The following is a 23,481-nucleotide window of genomic DNA, read 5'->3' on the forward strand; positions in this document are numbered from 1 at the left end:
AAACAGCAAACCGTACACAGCAGTCTAAACAATTACAACACCGAAAATAATAAGAAGAATAGAAGAAGAAAGAAAAAAGGAAAACACTCATCTAGGACCCTTTTTCAGTTGTAACCAAACAAAAGAAAAAATGCATTTTCCTTTTGAAACAGGATTTTTTTTCTCCCCCAAATAACATGCCCCCTCCCTCCAAAGGATGGATTTATTAAGAGTTATTGCACTACAAAACAAATTAGGAATTCTGATAAGGCACGTTAGTAGCCACAGGTTTTATTTTCTAGCTTGCTTTGGAGTATAGCTATTTATAAAACTACTATGATTGACTCTTTGAATTTTTGAGAGGGATTTGAAATATTTTAAGGAAGGAAGGAAGAAAGAAAAAAATCAATTGAAAAAGGCCCCCAATTATCCATTTAAAAACACAAGATTTTAGAGTGCAAGAATACCAATCACACATTTTTCCTGTTTCCTTTTTTACTAGAAATTATTCATACATTTATAACAGTCCCATTTCCCCCCTAAAGAATTAAGAATTCACGTCTTCCCCCTTTCCATGTCATATCTAAAGAAGCATAAACCGCTGAACGAGAAATTAAACAACAAAGAAACCACTGCAAGCACTAAAGAAAACAAACAAATAATAATAATTGTAACAAAATGAGCACAGCAATAAAAAACCGTGGCAGCACAAAAGTCAAGAAAGGCACATGTGATCATGACTGGCCAATCATCAACTGATACAACATCCAAGAAAAAATGCTTCAATCACGGCACCTGCACGAAACTTGACGGCATGTCATGCAACCAATTCTTAGCTTTGTTACATGGCGCCATCATGTCACACTTTCAACTTCGAGTTGATTTGAACTTACGGACTGGGGGACTGTATTCTCCACTTTCCTGTCATTACGTGAACTTTTTTCCTAGCTCAGCGCGAGACTGTGGTGGATTTGACTGGCTCTTGGTTGATATTGTTGGAATTTGATTGAATGACAAAAGAAGAAAAGATTTTTTTATATATATATATTTATATTTATATATAGTTTGGAAAAAAGGGGGAAGGTGGGAAGGAAGATATAGATTAAAACAAAAACGAAAATTTTAAAAAGAAAGGAAAAAATATATATATTAAGCACCAAACACAGCTGCGTTCCAAAAAGCTCTAATGAACACACAGTTGAACAAACAGAAGAAACAGGAAACAGAAACGAAAAGGAATAAATAAAACAGGGATGGAGGAAGCTTAGCAAGAGACACACCGACATATACACACAGTTCATGTGGACACATAATAAACAGTGACCATTAACAGAACAATATGTCATGGCAGCTAAAAGAAGCATGCGTTGGATGGATGACAGCAGACGCCGGTAAGTTGGTTTGCAAAGGCTGGAAAATATATTGGCTGCCAACCATCCCCTTTTGGTCTACAAACAAACCTTCCCTTAGCCTTGCCTACACTGACAGACGTTGACTACGTGGGATCTACGTACTTAAGTATGGAAGCCTGGTCCCAAACTCCCTTTTCGTTGCGCTTAGACTTGATGTTTCTTGCTACCCAAAGGTGTAAAGCAGGGATAGTTGTCGTAGTCTCCTTCAGGTCTTGCTGGATTCCCAACTCCCATCAGCCCCATTGGCCTGCATGGGCAACAGTCAGGGTTGATGGATGTTGTAGTCCAACAACAGCTGGAGGGCACTGCATTGGTTACCCATGATGTAAAGCTTTGTGACTGAGTTAGATATGCCTGCCTGAAATGCATTGTATGTAAGACAAATCATAAATTCCAGTCCTTTTTTAAGAGTCCTGCTACCAGGTGGAGGTATGTTGTTAGGTCAGCAAAGCTGAAACAGAATCGAGAATTCCATTTTACCATAGGTTCCTTTCTTCATAAGTATTCAACTCCTTCTCATGGCTTCTAGTCATTTGGTCAGACGCCTCCCTGAAAACCATGTTTTCTTCTAGTTCTAAAGGGCACTTCTGGACTGAGCTCTGTGCTTCCTGTCTGTAAGGTTTCCCTAGGCCTGATGAAACAATGAATCCCACACCCTGAACTCTTGGGAGAAATTGAGGGCACCAAGGACTCAGTATTCATGGGTTCCTACCTCTGGCTGGTTACTGTGACACAACCTAACTCCCAAACTGTTTGAGAATTCTGTTGAACTCTGTGATTTTGTGTAACAGTCTGGATACATGGTGAGCCCTACACAATATAGCCTCAAAGTATACAAATCCTCTGAAAAATTCATCTGCTTTGGGCATGGACAGTCAGGGACTGACTACATTTTAGAACAGTCAGCTAGGATGTAATAAAGCCCCCTTGTGCCATTCTCCTTTTCCCACCCCTCCCCCCGCACCCTGGTTCATACTTTCACAGCCCCCTGCACTGGAGCCATTATGACAGTTCATAATTCCTCTGCTCCCTGGACTGAAAAAAGCAGATTCACATATTAATGCATCTACAAGATAGTTGTGACCATTGCAAAAGAAACATCTTGGAACTAAGTCAGGGCTTCTCCTCAGAAGACAATTTAAGAACAGAAGAAGATCCCTGCTCTGTCAGGCCAAAGGTCCATCTTAATCCAGTGTCCTTTTCGCACAGTGACCAACCAGATGCTCTTATAAGAAGTCTGCAAGCAGGACCTGAGTGCAATAGCAATCTCCCCATGTGGCTCTAAGCATGTATTTTATTGTTGAATGAATAAGAAGATAAGAATAGATCCCTGCAGCACACAGTGGCCAACAGGATGCCTATGGGAAGCCCACAAGCAAGACCTGAGTGCAACAGCACTCTCCTCACTTGTTATTTCCAACAACTGGTACTCAGAGGCATACTGTCTCCTTCAGTGGTGGTAGTACATAGCCATCATGGCTAGTAGCCACTGATAGACTTATCCTCCATGAATTTGTCTAATCAAGATCACATCTGGGTAGGAAGACTACCAAATGGGATATCTATGTTGGCTACTTTTAGCCAAAACATCAGAGAGATTTATAGATTTCCAAGGCTAATAAATGTGTTGTGGCATAAGCTTTTGTGGACGAGAGATAGGGTTATAAGAGAATTCTGCTGGAGATACAAATGGGAGAAGAAATTGCTGAAATGTGCATGTTTGTCTGAGGTCAGGAATAGAAATCACACAAGCAAATACAAGAGCTGTTCGCTGTTCCTCGATAGAACACAAGAGGAATTAAGGGAGCGATACAAAGTGCAGGAAGAAAGTGACAAGGAAGAACAGGACTGCAACAGCAACAAATCCCCATGGAGGACTGTCACTGTAAGGGCAACGAAAAACAGGAGGGATTCTGAACTGCTGCAACTAACAAATCGCTTTCAGCGTCTCTCGGCAGACAGCACCCCTGAAGAGCCTCAACAAACTCACCTGCATCAAGAGACATTGACTGCAATGGAAGACTCCACACCCCAGAAGAAAGAAGCTGATGCAACCACCGCTCGCGGCAAAAAGAGGAGGGTGCTGGTGGTTGGATACTCATTGCTCAGGGGGATAGAGGCACCGGTATGCCAGCCGGACAAAATGAATCGGGAAGTCTGTTGTCTCCCTGGGGCACGCATCCGGGACGTCGCTGACAACCTGCTGAGGCTCATTGGGAAACAAGATAGGTACCCCTTTATCCTCATCCATGTGGGCACGAACGACACGGCCAGAAACACCTTGGAACAGATCACCTCAGACTATGAGGCTCTGGGTAGGAAGGTCAAGCATTTGGGGGCGCAGGTGGTCTTCTCGTCAATTCTTCCCGTGAAGGATAGAGGACTACAAAGGGAAAGGAAGATACTGCAGGTCAACGACTGGTTACGCAGATGGTGTTGACAGGAGAGGTTTGGATTCTGGGACCATGGTCTAAGCTTCCTGGAGGGGGGACTGTTGGCAAGAGATGGGCTGCACCTCATGAGGACTGGGAAGAATCTCTTTGGCAGAAGTATGGCAAAACTCATAAAGAGGGCTTTAAACTAAAGCCTCTGGGGGATGGAGATGATAGCTTAACTACCAATCCAAAGACAGCGGGTTGTAAACTCAATGATTTGAAGGGTACAGCAGACACTGGGAGAGAGAAAGGGATGCGCGGCAAACCTCACGGTATATTAACGGAGGAATCCAATCAGGACAAAAGAGACTTCTGCTGTCTATATACCAACGCGCGGAGCTTGGGAAACAAGCAAGGGGAGCTTGAAGTCTTAGTGCATCAAGGCAAATATGACTTCATAGGGATAACAGATACTTGGTGGGATGACTCCAATGATTGGAATATAGCCATTCAAGGATATAAATTCTACAGAAAGAATAGAAGCAACAGAAAAGGAGGGGGAGTAGCGTTATACGTCAAAGACAAATACACCTCTATGGAAATCCAAGAGAGCGAACAAAGGGGTCCGGTAGAGACCATTTGGGTAAAAATAAATGGAGAAACAAATAAAACCGACATGGTAGTAGGTGTCTACTACAGACCCCCTGGCCAAGAAGAGGTGGTAGACGAGGCCTTTCTCAAACAAATCTCTGAAATCTCAAGGAGGCAAGAAGTAGTAGTGATGGGGGACTTCAACTACCCGGATATCTGCTGGGAGACAAACTCTGCGAAGCACAAAGCCTCCAACAAATTCCTGATGGGACTTGCTGATAATTTCCTCTTTCAAAAAGTAGAAGAAGGAACAAGGGGATCGGCAATCCTGGACCTGATCTTAACTAACACGGACGAATTGGTCACAGGAATTAAAGCGGTCACTACCTTGGGGGAAAGTGACCACGTAATGCTGGAATTCGGGATTCTGGGGAAAGCCAAAGAAGAGTATAGTCAAACATGGACCTTGGATTTCAGGAAAGCCGATTTTAGCAAGCTCAGGGAAATGATGGGTAGGATCCCGTGGCTAGATAGACTAAAGAAAAAAGGAGCCCAAGAAGCGTGGGAGTTCATGAAGAACGTATTACAAAAAGTGCAATCGCAAACAATTCCAAAGAGGAAGAAAAATGGAAGACATCGGAAAAAGCCAATGTGGCTACACGGAAGACTGGTGGAGGAGGTAAAAGTAAAAAAGAGCATGTATAAATAATGGAAGGAAGGACGCATCACCAAGGAAGAGTACCGACGAGTGGCTCGGGCTTGCAGGAATAGCGTAAGGAAAGCTAAAACCCAGAATGAGCTGAGGCTGGCGAGGGAAGCGAGGAACAACAAAAAGGGGTTTTTCAGATATGTTTGAAGCAAGAGAAAGACCAAGGAAATGGTGGGACTGCTGCTCAATGAGGATGGCAAAATGTTGACAGATAACGAGGAAAAGGCAGAACTGCTCAACGCCTATTTTGCCTCCGTTTTCTCCCAAAAAGGGAACAGTGTGCAACCTTGCATCGGTAGCAATTTCAGTAAGGGGTCGGGATTGCAGTTCAAGATTGATAAGGAGATAGTCAGGAAATACCTAGTTAACCTACATGAGTTCAAATCTCCAGGGCCTGATGAACTGCATCCCAGAGTATTGAAGGAACTTGCGGATGTACTCTCGGAACCTCTTGCCATCATCTTTGAGAAATCATGGAGAACGGGAGAGGTGCCGGAGGATTGGAGACGGGCAAACGTCGTCCCGCTCTTTAAAAAGGGTAAAAAAGAAAATCCGGGGAATTACAGGGCGGTCAGTCTGACTTCAATACCGGGAAAGATATCAGAATGGATAATAAAAGAGTCCATTGGCAACTATCTAGATGACAATGCTGTGATTAGAAGGAGCCAGCATGGGTTTGTCAAGAAAAAATCCTGTCAAACTAATCTCATCTCTCTTTTTGATCGGGTCACTAGCTTAGTAGATGGTGGAAATGCTGTAGATGTCATCTATCTAGATTTCAGCAAGACATTTGACAAAGTCCCCCACGACCTTTTGATTAGCAAACTAGTCAAATGCGGACTACATGGAAATACTGTCAGGTGGATTCACAACTGGTTGGAAAACCGTACTCAAAGAGTGGTCGTCGGTGGCTCTGCTTCGGACTGGAAGGAGGTCTCGAGTGGAGTGCCACATGGTTCTGTCCTGGGGCCAATACTCTTCAACATTTTTATCAATGACTTAGATGATGGAGTGGAGGGAAGCCTTATGAAGTTTGTGGATGATACGAAACTGGGAGGGATAGCTAACACAATGGAAGACAGGAATAAAATCCAAAGGGACCTGGGTAGACTAGAAAATTGGGCTGAAATTAATAAAATGACATTCAATAAAGACAAATGCAAGATTCTGCATTTAGGCCACAAAAACAAAATGCACGGGTACAGGATGGGAAATACCCGGTTTAGCAGTAGTGCATGTGAGAAGGACCTTGGAATTGTAGTGGACCGCAAGTTGAACATGACCCAGCAGTGTGATGCTGCGGCAAAAAAGGCAAACACGGTTTTGGGCTGCATAAACAGAGCTATAGTTTCCAGGTCGAGGGAAGTAATAGTCCCACTATATTCTGCATTAGTCAGGCCTCATCTGGAATACTGCGTTCAGTTCTGGGCGCCTCATTTTAAGAAAGATATAGACAAGTTAGAGCGGGTTCAGAAGAGGGCGACGAGGATGATAGCTGGTATGGAGAACAAGTCTTATGAGGAAAGGTTGAAGGAACTTGGCATGTTCAGTCTGGTGAAGAGAAGGCTGAGGGGTGACATGATTGCACTCTTTAAGTACCTGAAGGGCTGTCACATAGAGGAGGGTACAGATTTGTTCTCTGCTGCCCCAGAGGGTAGGAATAGGTCTAATGGTTTTAAGTTGCAGGAGCGTAGATTCAGATTGGACATTAGAAGGAACTTCTTGACAGTAAGGGCAGTTTGGCAATGGAACCGACTGCCTAGGGAGGTGGTGGGATCCCCTTTGCTGGATGTCTTCAAGCAGAGGCTGGACAGCTATCTGCGGGAGATGCTCCAGCTGTGGATTTCCTGCTGTGAGCAGGGGGTTGGACTCGATGGCCTACAAGGCCCCTTCCAACTCTAGGATTCTATGCTTCTATGCTTCTATCATTTTTCTTTAGTCCACAAATGTTACGTAAATAATTACATGATTTTCTGCATTTTTTAATGTTTCCCTTTTATTGAAATGCATTGAATCCACAGCAAGGCAAATAAGGTAGGTTTTAGCAGGAGCTGTAGTGGAAAAGAAGCCGTGTTGAGTGTGATGAACACAGGAGAGAATGAAGATCTGCAGCTAGGCCGGCTTCGCCAGGTGCATGAAGTGTTAGGAAACTGTTACGAATATACATAAGTGAGTACCAGTGAAAAACATTTTTTCCACATTGTAAATGCATTGGATGCCAGCAGGTGTGTGCCAATCTATGCATAAGATTTCAGGTCTCAGTTAGAGAAGGACTGACCCATCCTTACAGGTGCCAGGGGGCAATACAGCATGCCCAACTAGATATCATGATAGCTGCAAAAATAACATTAACCAGATGTGTTCACAAAGGTAAATGATCACAGCTTTAGTATTTTTGCTGCATGTCCATATGGGAGGAAACCATCCAATGAACACACACGGAACTTGTGGCATATTACAGAAGTGGGATTTGTTCCATATAGGAATATTAGCTTGGGTGAAGCAGGATTTGGAGGAGTGGCAAAACATGCTTCAAGATTGGGGCTTGCCCTGTGGAAAATTGTCCACATGTGAACATACATAGTTTTGGGGCTTGGATATGTGTTGGGGGGCACTGTCAAGGCCCACCTGGGTTCCTCCTCCCAGTGTGCCACTACAAAGCATGCCAAAGCCAGAATGGGGGGGGGAAGAAGAGGCTGACTCCTTCCTTTCCCTGCAGTTGAAGTTCTGTTGCTGCCCGCAGCAGCAGTTCAACTATCCAGCAGAGTTTAAAGAAAGAGAAGGGAGGATGGTTTGGGGATCTGTGGCAGGGGGAGCTGGATGTATGGGAGGAAGTTTAGGGTTTCTCAGGAAGGGGGCAATTTGGCTTGGAAAGAAGCTGGGTGCTTCCTGGTTTTACAAGAGATAGCTCAGCCTATCTCTGAACCGAAGTCAACCTGACCCCTTGGTTGCTCATCCATCACTACTGAAACAGTTTGTAGATTATAAAGGGGGATGTTTGGAAGACATGGAATAGCCACTGTAACTCCCACAGAGGAACTAGATGTTCCTCCCTTGCAGCATGCTTTGTGGCATGTTAGGCTTCTCTGTTGTGGGCTAAAGTAAAAAGGTAAAGGTGTCCCCGCACTTATAGTGCGAGTCATTTCCGACTCTTAGGGTGATGTTTGGCGACGTTTAATAGGCAGACTGTATATATAGGCAGACCGTATATAATAGGCAGACCGTATATAAATAAATAAATTGCCAGTTCCTTCCCTGGCCTTTCTTTACCCCCCAGCATATGCCGGGTACTCATTTTACCAACCACAGATGGATGGAAGGCTGAGTGGACCTCGACCCCTTTTACCGGAGATTCGACTTCCTCCTTCCGTTGGAACTGAGGCTGTGAGCAGAGCTTTTGGCTGCGTTACCGCCGCTTACCACTCTGTGCAAGAGGCCTTTTGAATACTGAAGCTTTATTCTGAAGGCTTACATGGTTTCTGGTCTCTGTTTTCCTGTGTTTTTCTATATTATCCTGGTGTTTTATCATTCCTGTTGAATGCTGTTTTGCTGAACTGTGGCCGAAAAATCTTTTTAATAAACCAATCGTTGTGAAAAAAAGTCGTATAGGACATGTGGGTGAGGAAAGCCTTGTCCTTCTGAAAGGGGCTCTCCTGTGCAAGGGTTCTATGTGGCTCCTGCTGTCTTTTGCACCAAGGCACCCTCCAGTTTTGCCTGGCGATGATCACAGAGTCATCCATCTTTGGGGGCCAGCCTCTATGCAATTCAAAACGTATTTTGTTGCCTGTAAAGTGGGAGGTGAGGCATGAACTCCAAAACTGGCACAGATGTCATCTCATTTCCTAAGGAGTCTTGCATTTGCATGTGAAGGTGGCATCCTTTATTTATGGATGGATAAAGCTAGCAATGGCTACTAGCCGCACTGGCTATGTTCTGCCTCCACTGTCAGAGGCAGTGTGTGCCTTTGAATGCCAGCTGAGGGGAGAGATGCTCTTGCGCTCAGGTCCCACTTGCGGGCTTCTCATCGGGCACCTGGTTGGCCATTGTGAGAACAGGATGCTGGACTGGATGGGCCCCTTCGGCCTGAACCAGCTGTTGCAGGGCTCTTCTTGTGTGTGTGTGTGTTTCTAAGGTTCTTCTTAACTCCACTTTAACTTAAGAAGAAAAAGAAAGGAAGCTTTTTGTGTGCTTGGGAGAGCACTGTGAGCCTTGGCACACATTTTCCATTCATAGCCTGCCCGCCCTCCATTAATTTTCATAAAATTAATCATATTATAATAATTCCAGTGCTCAAAAAAAGGAACGCTTCCAAAATATGGGCTTGGATCCCCCTCCCTTTGTGAGCAGAAGTCGGGCTGGCTCCATCATTAGACAGAGTGAGGCAAGCCACCTCTGGCAGCAGATGCTGGGTGGGGAGCAGTTGGCAGCTGTTCAGCAATTCTTCCTGAGCCCCTGTCCATCACTCCTTTTTGAAGGACAGAGCTGTGCATGTACTTGGCCTATCCTGCTCCCTTAAAACTAGCCTGCTGCCTCTGGTGTGGTGAAGGACACTATCCTGTCACCAGGGCTTCTGTAGGTGGAAGGGGACACCATTTTGAGTGGCCAGTGTGCAGAAGGCACCATGGCAAGAGTTACAAAAGTGGTGCCCACGGGTAGGGATAGGCGTTTCTCTCCGTTCCTCATTTTCCCAGTGTCAAATTCAATCCTCAACATTTCCGCAGCAATTTCCATTTTTTTAAAAAAATCCACATGAAAATTTGTCATCACTTTAGTGAAAATTTCTCCTAACAAATACATCTTTGTATGCAGTTTTGACTAATACACACATTTTTGCAAGCAATTCCCCCTAATATAATGCATTTTCGCATCTTATTTTCACTATGTATGTTTATGTACACTTCCCCCTCATGCACCTATTTTTATGCATATTGTTTGGTTGGAGACCTGTGTCACAAAGCTCACTGAAGTGTGAATTTCAAAGGATGACTGTATTTCAGTTTGTGTATTGGTCTGGGAATGCAAAGCAGGTAGTTTCTGATTAAAATGCAAATACAATCAAATTTCACCTCCATCCCTACCTGCGGGTTCCAGCGTGCCTGCTTGTACCTTCTCTACTGTCTGTGAAATGTCTCAGTAAGTATCCCCACAAAAATTCACCATGCACCGGAGACGGATTGCTCTTTCTGCTCAGTTCTGTTTGACCTAACTTGGACTCTTCTGCACTGAGCACATCCCTTTAAACATGCCCACGTTTTACTGCATGCCAGGATGGGATGCCCACCCTCCCTTCCACTCTGAACAGAAGAGGAGAGCTTTTTTCTGTTGGTGACGGCCATGGTGGCTGATGTAGATGCCTTCTCCCCTTGCTTGATGGGAGCAGCTGATGGAGAGCAACCCATGCCATTTTGGGTCTTATCTCTTCTTCTGCTCCTGTGCTATGAGAGGATCTCTGAATCTTGCTGATTCCACCCCCCCACCTCCTGGTGCTGCTATTACCACTGCACTGCATCACATGTCGTTCCAGAGAGCCCCCTGGCCTCAGTGGTTGCTTTGAGGGGGGATGCAAGAAGCTTTATTGGGAAGGGGAGGCAAGAAAGCCTTATTACATGAACAGAACAGCACCCGCCTTTCTTTGAAACCAAACTGTGAAACTGCAGCTCCTGGGAACATTTGGAAATGTCTTTCTGAAGCTAAGTCTAGGGGCGTATCGCTGACCCAATCACCCATTCTCTGTCTTCTTGCAGTTCTTCTGTTGCCTCCCCACAGTCCTGTTTTATAGAAAGTAAGCTCCTTGGGACGGGGACTTGCCTTTTTGCATAGGGCTCTCTGCAAATAGATGATGCTATATAGTGAAGAAGAAGAAAAATCACACTGTGAAAACCTGCTGAACAGATCAAGGAGGGAAGATGGAACAATTATTACAGAAGCCAAGTGCAGAATTGTTTCCAGCTTAAGGGACAAACAAACCAGAGCGAAGCCTGGTCATCTGCTGTTGCATGTGTGCAGGGTGTCCTGGCAGAATTGGCATCTACTGTCAAATTTGGTTTTAGGAGAGCCCTAGGTTTTGTAAGCTTTTTTGCAGCCTTTGTGCGAATCACAAAACTACCTCTGAAGACATGCAGCCAAAGCAGAGACGGATCACAATCCCATCAGTAATCTGGAACAAGAGTCCTGCTTAGAGAAACACTTTCTGCCATCCCTGCCAGCTTACCAATTCAGATGGGGTGCACTCAGTACAGCTGCCTGCTATGCATGGCTGGGCTTGGACGCCCTGTGATTCATCATGTCGGCAGGCAGTACCTTCCCCTTCCCGGCTCACTTCTAAACTCGCTTCTCTGATGGAAGCGCAGTCTTCCCCATAGCCAGGGAAACAAGTTTGAAAAAAACAAACCTGCATACTAATACACTTGAACTGCTCACCCCTCCTTACCCAGGTTCCCCCTCAAATGTTCCAACACTTTATTTTCAGCAAAAGATCATATTGCACTGGCCGTAAGAAGACTCAAGGTGAAGCTTTGCAATGGAAGATCATACACTTAATTCTTGAGCAGATATAAACTTTAAATTAGACATTTACGTACCATACCAAGCCAGAAGGCCTAAGTGTATCTTACCCAGTTGCTGCTAGTGACTCCATGTTAGTGGGGCAGTGGGATCCATTCTGGGTTTTAATCTGAATTTTCAAGGAGCTGTCCAAGGTGCTACATCTTGGACAGCTCCTTGAAAATTCAGACTAAAACCCAGAGTGGATTCCACTGTCCCACTGACATGGAGTCACTAGCAGCCACTGATCTTACTATTAATGTCCTGAAACAAGACAAGCTTACATCACCCATACTCTAGCAGTTGGGAGGCCCTTTTGTCTGCAGAGCTTTCTATGAGTAAAGAATCTGCCGCAGACTCTTACATCTCTCCCCCAATCTCCCTCCTTGAAATGAAGAGCATGCTCAGTAGCTCACAGCTAGGCCTGGTTGTGCAGAAACAAGCTAATTCTAATCTTTCAACACTCAATTAGCACGTTGGACATTTTATTATTATTTTTTGCCTGCAGCTTCAAATTACCTTCAAGGTGTATGACGCAATTAACTAAAAATATTTCTTGACTCATTTTTAATTGCACTAAAACTAGGATGCACCTCCAGCTAGGAAGAGTAAGGTGAAAATTGGTGTCCCATATGTTTAAGATTGATTGAAGCCTGAGATCACTCAATAAGCTTTCATAGACCTATTAATTATTAAACTTTTATTAATTTCTTCTTCCTTTTTTTAAAAAAAAAAAATCAAAGTCCCATTCTGTATGATGTTCTTGAAATTTAATAATTGCATCAGTAAAGCTGGGATTCTCATGCAAGAAATAAATTTGAGCAGGATTAAATGTGTAGGATTAAATGGGACCCAGTGGTTTAAACATTTAGTTTCTTTGTTGGGGAGCAAGCACATCTATAAGCATCTATTTCCATTTTTCAGCCTGCCAATAAAAAATATAAAGTGATCTCTAGATGCAGGTGGCTGACTGAGCTTGATATGAAACTCCAAGTCCAGAGATTTGTTGAAAGTGCTTATTCGGGGTGGGTAATGGGATGCAAAAACTCAGTCTTGTTAAAAGCAAGGATAATATTAGTATGAGAATGAACATAACCCACAATTAAAATTGGCTTGTCCTGTTCTTGCTCAAGTGAAGATAGTCAGCACAAACTAGTTCCGACTATGGCAACCAGCTCACATTACTCAGGCTAGTTTCAATTGCCACGATGTGATCAACCTGTGCAACAGTCCCTGTGGAAAAGGATGGGCCAGGTGTGGGTGGGCAAGGGAGAGAGCCAGCTCTGCCATTAGACAGATGTTAGCATTACAGTTTATACCCTTTAATTTATTATCCTTTTGTATTCTGTGTTTGTAACTGATTTGTGAAAAGATGGTGATGTGATTTTGTTCTATTTCCCTTTCTCTTTCAGACATTTCTCACCATTACTAATATCCAATCATAGACAGTGTTTTGTAGAAATTTATAGTTAAAGCTTTTAATTTTTAATCTCTAATTTTTAGGATTTTGATTATGTCTATATGGAATGTACTTGTGTTTGGTTGTAAGTCGCCCAGAGTGGCAGATTAACCTCTGCCAGATAGGCGTCTAACAAATCTCATAAATAAATAAATAAAATAAATAAATGTCCATACTTGTCACTTGATGACTGCTTCATCAGGTGATGAGCTACAGGTATGAAAGAGCCACCACTGCTTAAAAGCCACAGGAAGAACTTTCACATGCCTTCTGGACTGTTGTATGGGTACAACAGTGGAATGGATGAACTGAAATTGAGACTGAACCCTGGGGAAGACAGAGGCATTGTAGACACGTGGCTTCCATGTCTGGGAGACTGGCTAGTTCCTTGTTGCAGATGAGGCTGCACTCCCTCTGAAAGAACAAGTTTGTCATTTGGGCATGCTCCTGGACCGTGTTTGTCACTGGAGGGGGCTCATATAGTCTCAGTGATTAGGAGTGCCTTTTACCTGCTATGGTTGAGACCCCAACTGATCACTGATGTCTTAGGGGAAAGGCCCTGTTTGTAGTCCCCATGGCTTAGATGCACAGCTCATATCCACCAGGACCTGCGCCCTCAGTATTGTGGGCCCAATTCTGTGGAATTCCCTCCCAGGTGAGATCATACACACACACACACACACCCCTTGAAGTGTCAGATTTGGTGGCTGCATTGTATTCTGCCCTGAGATCATAATGGATGAAGGACGGTGTAGATAACAGATGAATAATTAATAAATAAATAGTTGTGACTGAAGGCTCCAGCAGCTTCAGTGGCACACAGAGAGACTTTTGGTACCTTAGGCTGATTTACCAACCACCTACAGCCTCTTCCTGACAAAAATAGCTAAGCACTAGTTATCCACCTTCTGGTAATGCGCAGGTTAGGTTACTGCAATGTGCTGTATGTGGAACAGAATTTGAAGACAGTTTGGAGGCTTGGATGAGTTCTGAGTGGAGCTGCTCGATTGCTGATAGGGACCAGGAGGTGGGATCATGCCATATCTGCTTTGAAACAACTTGATTGGCTCTTTCCTTCCTTCCAGGCTCAACTCAATGACATTTACCATTAAAGCCTTCCATAACTCAGGACCACCTTTTCCCTTATGAAATCACCCGTTAATGATACTGACACTTGAGACTCTTCTCTGGTGCTTCCATAAGTCTGGTGGTGACAAAGAGGGCCTTTCTGGTGGTGACGTGGTGTCCTGTCTGTGAAATGCCCTCCCCAGAGAGACCCACCTGGCCACCTACTTTGTTATCATTTTGATACCAGATGAAGAAGCCCTTCCTGTTTTCCCATGCTTTAAAAATAAATCATTGCTTTTAATTATTTCTACTGCTTTTGTTTTTATTGATCTGTATTCTTTTACTACAAGTAAATTTGAGTAAAGTTGAGTTGCTACAAGCTACTGAGACTGAATCTGTCCAAATTTTGACAAAAATTTGTCAACAAATATGGAAAACTCAACAGTGGCCCACAAAATGGAAGTGTTCAATATACATCCCAATTCTAAAGAAAGTGGATCCCAGGGAATGCAGTAATTATCGAACTATTGCCTTAATATCCCATGCAAATAAAGTAATGCTCAAGATTCTACAACAAAGGCTCTTACCATATATGGATTGAGAAATGCCAGACATCCAAGCTGGATTTAGAAAGAGAAGAGGTACTGGAGATTATATCGCAAAAGTTGGATAATGGAATGGACCAAGGAATTTCAGAAGAAAATCACCCTGTGCTTTATAGATTACAGCAAAGCCTTTGATTGCGTAGATCATGAAAAACTATGGAATGCTTTAAAAGAAACGGGGGTGCCACAGCATCTGATTGTCCTGATGAGCAACCTATACTCTGCACAAGAGGCTACTGTAAGCACAGAATATGGAGAAACCGATTGGTTCCCCATCGGAAAGGATGTGAGACAGGGATGTATTTTATCACCCTATTTATTTAATCTATACGCAGAACATATCATATGGAAAGTGGGATTGGACCAAGATGAAGGAGGTGTGAAAACTGGAGGGAGAAATATCAATAAATTAAGATATGCAGACGATACCATACTACTAGCAGGAACCAGTAATGATTTGAAACGAATGCTGATGAAAGTTGAAGAGGAAAGCACAAAAGCAGGACTACAGCTGAACGTCAAAAAGACTAAAGTAATGACAAGAGAAGATTTATGTAACTTCAAAGTTGATAATGAGGACATTGAACTTGTCAAGGATTATTAATACTTCGGCACAGTCATTAACCAAAATGGAGACAATAGCCAAGAAATCAGAAGAAGGCTAGGACTGGGGAGGGCAGCTGTGAGAGAACTAGAAAAGGTCCTCAGATGCAAAGATGTATCACTGAACACTAAAGTCAGGATCATTCAGACCATGGTATTCCCAATCTCTATGTATGGATGTGAAAGTTGGACAGTGAAAAAAGCAGATAAGAGAAAAATCAACTCATTTGAAATGTGGTTTTGGAGGAGAGCTTTGCGCATACCATGGACCGCGAAAAAGACAAATAATTGAGTGTTAGAACAAATTAAACCAGAACTATCACTAGAAGCTAAAATGATGAAACTGAGGTTATCATACTTCGGACACATCATGAGAAGAGCTGATTCACTACAGAAGAAAATAATGCTGGGAAAAACAGAAGGGAGTAGAAAAAGAGGAAGACCAAATGAGAAACGGATTGATTCCATAAAGGAAGCCACAGACCTGAACTTATAAGATATGAACAGGGTGGTTTATAACAGATGCTCTTGGAGGTCGCTGATTCATAGGGTCACCATAAGTCATAATCGACTTGAAGGCACATGACAACAACAAATTGTTTTACTGTGGTTTTTAAAGGATTTTTATATTTAAAAAGTTTAATCCATTTGTAAGCCATCCGCATCACTGAAGGGTGGAGTATAAACTTCAGTAATAAGCAAACACCTGTATGCATCAAAAGAGAAAATAGGTTGCATATACCCGTTAAACAAATATAGTCGGCAGAAATGCTAGTGGCATTGGTGTGTCCAAGAGGGAAACTCTGGAAACTGATTAAAGAAGGTTAAAAGGGAAAGGGGGGAGGGAATCACTTCACAGTAAGACTGCCCTCAACAAGAAAAGGTGACTGACATTGTGTGCTACTGTAATCAGTGCCGAAAGCTTATGAGGTCAAAGTCTCCCTCCTTCAACATTACTCTTTTCAGTTTTTTTGTGCCTGTTTGAGGGCTGCCCTTGTCAGCCTATACATATTAAAAACATCCCCTAGCAAAAAACAAAACCCAAGTAATATACTTAAGGAGGGAGAAGGAATGGGAGAAAAGATGAAAAAAGACACCACAGAAAGAAAGTGGTAGATTCAGCCACATGTGAGAATGGCTCATTAATCAGAACCCAACACACCAAGGCTACGGCTAAGTTGAGTTTTTGAAAATATGTTTGGAAGAGAAGCTGGGAAATGGCTAAAGAAGGCCGCATGATGCCTTCGTAGCATTCGGAAGATCAGAGGCGAGCATGGACCACTTGCCATCCCTCTGCCACAGCTCATGCATCTCATTTTTACATGTAATGGTTTAGACGTTGCAAAGAATCTAATGTGGGGGTGGCTTCCTGCACGTGATCTCACACTGCAAGAGGAAAAGTGATGATGTTAGGATCAGCGCTCCCTACCTGTGCTTGGATAAGAACCGTCATTAAAAATGGTGGTTTTGGTAGTGGTGAAATCAGCTAGCAGAAGATGTGGGAGACAATGGCACACTAGAGGATGGCTACAGTGTGTTGCATGCGCACGTCAGCACACGTGAGCACATGGGCATGCACTCGCATGCATGTGCGCACGCACACACGCTTCCTCCGCCTTCCTGGCAGGATACGTTTTCCTGCTCATATGCAAAACTATTCAAATAGCAGCTGTTTTAAATAGAATCTACTTTGGTAGTGATGTTCCCATAATAATGGACCCATTTTATGTAACTTTTTGCGCACATTTTTGTGCTGTCTCTTAGGATCATATATTCGCCACCCTCTGTCCCCCAGTGGCACACCATAGAAGGATCACAAGGGGTGTTCACATGTAATGTTCAACAAGTGTACAATCTGTATGCAAAGTAGCTGAGCTGTATAAATCAACAAGTGTGCGGTCTTTCACACAAACACTAGTACACGCATAGAGGTAGCTTATACATATGTTCACTGTAACGTGTAAACAAGCTACAACAACAAATGAACTGCACAGTTAAAATGAATACATAATACAACTGCTTAAATATAAGATGAATGAGGTGCTGATAATAAAATCATATAAAATCACCACAGCTAGCCCTCTCGCGCCCAGCAAAGGATCAGTAAACTATATTGTTACCAACTGCTTCAGCTTACCTTTGCCAAAAGCCAATTGGAAAAGAAAAGACTTTAGGGAGCGCCTAAACTAAATCAAGGAGGGCACCAAAGACAGTTCTCAGGGCCGGATGTTATATAGGCAGGGGCCACCACTGAAAAGGCCCTGTCTCTTGTCCCTGGCAGTCTGATTGTACCCACTGGTAGATCCCCAAGCAGGGCCCCTGCTGTCAATCTTAAGGTCTGGGCAGGTTCATATGGGTGCAGGTGGTCCTTCAAATACGTCAGTCCCAAACTGTTTAAGGGCTTTAAAAGCACATAACCAGCACTTTAAATTGGGCTCAGAAGTGAACTGGCAACCAGTGCAGCTGATATAAGATGGAGTAGCACACTCTGAACCCCTTGCCCTAACTAACATTTAGGCACTTGCATTTTGTACCAGTGGAAGACAGTCTTTCAAAGGCAGCCCTACCCAGATTGCACTGCAGTAATCTAGTCTGGATGCAACAAGGGCACAGATAGCTAAGGCAAGATCTGCTGCATCTAGAGAGGGCAGCTGCTGATGCACTGATGCTTCTTTTGTGAGGGTTACTTTACAGCCTTTGCGAATCCAGTGCTGAATTAATTTGTTCCTTCTCAGAGAAGCATTTTCCCATTCATCCTAACCTTAGAATTTTTGGTCTTGATACAGGACAGATCAGGAAAACCTGCTAACTCCCCCCCCCCATACATACATACACTGACAGATTTTGAGAAACGAGGGCATTATCTGCTGTATGGACCATTTTGATGGATTCCACCTCAGCCAAACAAAATTAAGATTTCAGCAAACAAGCCCCACTTCTGTGGTGCCGGCAGAACAAATGACGGCTGATAATTGCCAGCTCCTTTTGCTTATTCTTTGCTCTGTTCACTCCATCAGTCTCTCCAGATTATATTTTCAGCTGAGTTTAATGAACGTCATTTATTAAACTAACACCAGGGTTCTGCTCTGGCCTCAGACAGATGTGTTCGCTAATATGAATCATTCCTTTAAATTGGATTATTCTGATTGAGAACAGATCCCCGCCACTCCATGGAACGCAAATAAACGGGGCTGACTTGCCTCCGGTCGTGACAATAATCAGGTTGCGCTCATTAAAAGTCCATCCTGTCACCATCCACATCTGGGACTGAAAGGGCAGCCTTATTACTGATTCCTGTTGATACCCCAGGTGCAAAATAGAATCAGTACAGCAAGTTCATTTTTATCCCATTTCTGAGATGGAGGGTAAAATAGCTAAGCTCAACCAGCTTAGGGACATGCATCATGGCTCTTAGATGCATCACCAATGGGCAAAGTCAATTGGTTTCATTTCCTACTTTGTCATCACAAATGGTTCCTATTCTGATTGGTAACAAGGGGTAAATGTGTGTCCTGTCCAGGGGGCTGACTGCAAGGGAGAGTATCAGTGCAGAGGAACAGGATAAGTTTCATGTGCAGATTTATTGATTCACCCACTTGCACACTGCTACGTTGTATGTGAAAAGCTGACTTGCTGGCCCACTAATCCAAAACAGCAGGCACACTTGCATTACAAACATCAACTGGTTTCAAAGTGGTGTAATTGGCATGGCTTATCTCCGACTAAGAAAATGTAATTCTCGGGGGAGCAGGGGCTAAAGATTCTTAGCATCCTTAAAGACCCACACAGACGATGCTTTGGTAGAACAATCAATAATACTACCTGCTATTTATACAGCATCTTTCCCCAGTGCTCAGAGTTTCACAAACATTGGGTAGTATTTAATGCTAATCCTACTCAGAGTAGACCCATTCCTGTTGATAAACATGACTAATTTAGGATAAAGACACACTTATTGTTGTGCCGGTTCCCAGTGTGTCTCCACCTTTGTTTTCTAAAAACAGGCACACAACGCCAGTTAAACTCCATTCCCTTTTACTCTAAAACCTGGTCAGATCAGTTTGAGTGCATTTTTTAAAAATTCAGCTTCAGACAGATTTTGCAACTGATTGGTAGATCTAGCTGCTGCCAGATGTGGCCAAGGAAAGCTTTGCTGTAGGTTCAGGCAGAGACAGTGATTGGGCCAGCACTTTGCTGTGGGCAGTCCTGAATGATCTGAAGTCAGCAGTGGGGAAGGGAGGTGTATCCAGCTAAGGGCAGAGTAGCTTCAAAATGCAGGCAGAAAAGCCATGCTGGCTGTTTCTGAAGCAACTAATGTGCCCATAGCCTCAAGTTCATTAATTTCAGTGGGACTACTCTGAATGGGACTTAGTTTAATATAACCCATTGTCTAAGTAATTCTTATAACAGCCCAGATTTATTATCACTAATACATATGCATGGATTATTGTTGTTGTTGTTGTTCCATAGGCTAACCTCTTTTGTGGTTGTTATGTGTCTTCAAGTCAATCATGACTTATGGCAACCCTATGAATCAGTGACCTTCAAGAGCATCTGTCGTGATCCACCCTGTTCAGACCTTGTAAGTTCAGGTGTGTGGCTTCCTTGGTGGAATCAATCCATCTCTTGTTTGGCTTTCCTCTTTTTCTACTCCGTTCTGTTTTCCCCAGCATTATTGCAAATGTTAAACTGACCAGCCTGTGTGTTTGCTTTCCTAATGTTAAACTGAGAAGCCTGTTTTACTGCTTTGTTCAGCCTGCTCTTTGCTGTGCAGCCTGTGCCTTTGCTTTGCTAATTTGAAACTGACCAGCATGTTTGCTAAGGATAAATTGACAACCCTGTCCCTTTGCTTTGCTAATATGAAATTGACCACCTGTGTCTTTGCTTTGCATCAAAGCAATCTCTCACATTCTCCCAGGGCTGGAGGGAAGGATCCAATATCCCTGGCCTTTGCCACCCAGCAGAGGGAAAGCTGCTTTCCTTTCCAAAAGAAAAACATTGATAACAATATTGTGGTGTTTTTTTAAGGGGAAAAATTGAAACAGTAAAAGCAAAGGATAGCAGAAAAATGGTTATTATGTGCCTTTCAGGTGATTACAACTTATGGTGACCCTATAAATCAGCAACCTCCAGTAGCATCTGTCATGAACCACCCTGTTCAGACCTTGTAAGTTCAGGTGTGTGGCTTCCTTGGTGGAATCAATCCATCTCTTGTTTGGTCTTTCTCTTTTTCTACTCCTGTCTGTTTTCCCCAGCATTATTGCATTTTCTAGTAAATCATGTCTTTTCATTATGTGCCATCATTTTAGCTTCTAGGGATAGTTGTGGTTTAATTTGTTCTAACACCCGCCCTCCCCTCCCCTCCCCCCCACCATATTGCTGTACTCTTTCTGGCACCTGCTAACCCCTTTTTTTTTTGTTTAAGCAAGACATACCCAGACATGTAAAATTGACATGTTATTTTAATAAGTAATTTTATTTTACAATGGATATTTTTTAAAACTGCTGATTTTATTTATTTATTTATTTAAAAAATTGAGGTGAACTTGTTTTTAACCATCTGATTTCACTGGTGATTTTTAATGTATATTTTGTACTTTATGCAAACCGCTTAGACTTTGCAGCCTTTCCCAACCATTGGGTTCCCAGATGTCGCTGGACTACAATTCCCATAATTCCTGACTGTTGGCCATGCTGGCGGGGCTGACTGGAGTTGGGGACCCAAAGGTTGGGAAAGGCTGGCTTAGAGTTCTTGATGAGTAAGTAGTATATACATCCACTTAAATAAATAATTCATACTAGTGGCTTACTATATCCAACAATCTCAAGATCTCTTTTCCATGCACTTCTGCCAAGCCAAGCACCCCTCTTCCTATAACTGTGCTTTTTTGTCTAGGGCTGCAGTTCTACTCCCCGATCTACGCTGCTGGAGGGAGTTATGAACCACTGGACATCTCCATCCTCTGGCCTCTGCCTTTGACCCTCCAGTGCAGGGAGTCTCCCCCCTTTTCCCTAAAGAGAAAATTGCATGGGCACCTCACACCTCCCTTCCTGTACAAACAAGTCTGAGCTGCATCAGGTGCCACTCCCATTAGCTTCATTGCACAGAGTCTTCCATACATTTGAGGAAGAAGAAATTTACTTATTTTATTTATTACCTTTATACCCCACCTTTCTTTTCATGATAGAAACCCAAGGCGGCTTACATATGGTTCCCAGGTGGTCTTCCATCCAGGCACAGACCAGACCTGACCCTACAGCAGGGAGCTGGCCTTATGTGCCTTCAGACCATAGCCTGGGACCTGGCTATGCCCTAGCCTTGTGCAATCCCTTTTGCGTTTAATAGGACTTTCTGCCTTATGTGTTTAGGACTGCAGTTGTAAGCACAGGAAGACATGATCGTAAGGTAAGAGGGGTTCTTTATTACACAGCTTTTCAGTGTTTAAATTCATTCTAACCTGGGAGGGAGGCTGGATAATCAACTGTGGAAGTTAAGATAATAACGTTACCCTTGCCAATTTTGAGGATTTGTTTTTATATACACTTTTTTTCAGGGGGGGGTCAATGATTGGGACGCTGCAGGGGCATAAGGGATGGGAAATCTGAGGGCAGGCATTTGAGAGCAGGGAGATAGGTGGTGAAAGGAATGGATAAGGTCTTGATGTAGTCATGTCTGAAACTCACTTAGGGATTGTGTCTACCTGACTACTCCAGTTCTATGTCCCTGATGTTGCGAAAGATCCTGGATATTTCTGTGCATACGTCAGTACAGGCTTTGTAGTCTGAAGGGTGCATAAACTAGGGGTGGGGAATTTGTGGTTCTCCCGATGTTGCTGGGCTACAGCTCTTAGTGTCCATGGCCAAGCAAGCTGGAGCTGATGGGATCTGGAGGCCAACAATGTCTGGAGGGCCAGTCCTCATCCCTGCCATAAAGTGTGCTTGTGTGCACTTTTCACTCATGGCTAGGGTTGCTGTAATGGGAAAAACCACAAGGTGGAATTCTATCTTCCCCCTGCACAACTTTTAAAGATACAGAAGACCTCTTGGTTGCCAGGCCCAGCCTCCAAGAGGCCTTCTGCATCTTTAAAAGTTGTGCAGGGGGAAGGGAGAATTCCACCTTGTGGTTTTTCCCATTACAGAGTTGCAAGAACACCTGCACTTGGCTGACTTCCTCTTCTCCTAAAGATACAGGATCAGTCTCAGGCCCGGAACCTGGCAACCCTACTCATGGCTAAATATTGTGACAACACTGAGAATTCCAGGCCACTTAAACTTTTTGGCAGCAAATCTTGTTCTGCGCAGGGCTTCAGAATTCCTGCTACATTCTCATAAGAAGACGGCCATTCCTATTGAAATGATGGACTGTCATAAAAGTGGAATTAATCATGGGAGCTGTTTTTTTAACGCATCTGACCTTCTCTATTAATTTTGAAAATTTCTGAAAGCACATGTGCTTTGCAAATAACTAAAATTCAGTCTCTGCTATTGAAAGGATGTTGCTGACTTAGCAAAGGAGAACCCACAACTTCCTTGTGGCCTGAACCCATAAGCTGCTGAGCTAAGGTGCAGATGTCACAGTGTCAGACATACAAGTTCTTATGCAGGAACAAGAGGGCAGCTTCTCTCCCTGAACTGGGATACTCTCACAGCCCCAAAGTTGATGCAGCTGCATTCGGTGTTCCACGTTCTTGCCCCAAGGCAAGGTTGTTTTTCTTTAGTAAGGGCTGGAGAGGTCAGAGCAAAGGTGAGGATAGAAGATGGGCTCCTTAATCAGCCCAATGGCCAGGAAGTAGAGGACTTCAGTAGCAATCAACGAAAGTAGACTGTTTCTTACCCATTTGTCAGCGCTAAGATGTAGGGATGGCAAAGAAATTTATTTGCTGCACATCTTAATATGAACCTACCAATTTTGCACTTCTCTGAATTTTGTGATGACTTCTCTAACCAATAATTGCATGTGTAGGGGAAAATGTACAGAAAAATGCACATGTTCATGAAAATAACATACAAAAATCTGTTATATCAGGGTAAACGGCTTGCAAAAATATGTGCGTTAGACAAAACTGCTTATACAAAAATCTGTATGAATTTTCATGTGATGTTTTTTTAATAAAAAAATGTAAACTGACACTGAAAG

The sequence above is a fragment of the Rhineura floridana genome, chromosome 1, assembly GCF_030035675.1.
Source record: "Rhineura floridana isolate rRhiFlo1 chromosome 1, rRhiFlo1.hap2, whole genome shotgun sequence".
NCBI lineage: Eukaryota > Metazoa > Chordata > Lepidosauria > Squamata > Rhineuridae > Rhineura > Rhineura floridana.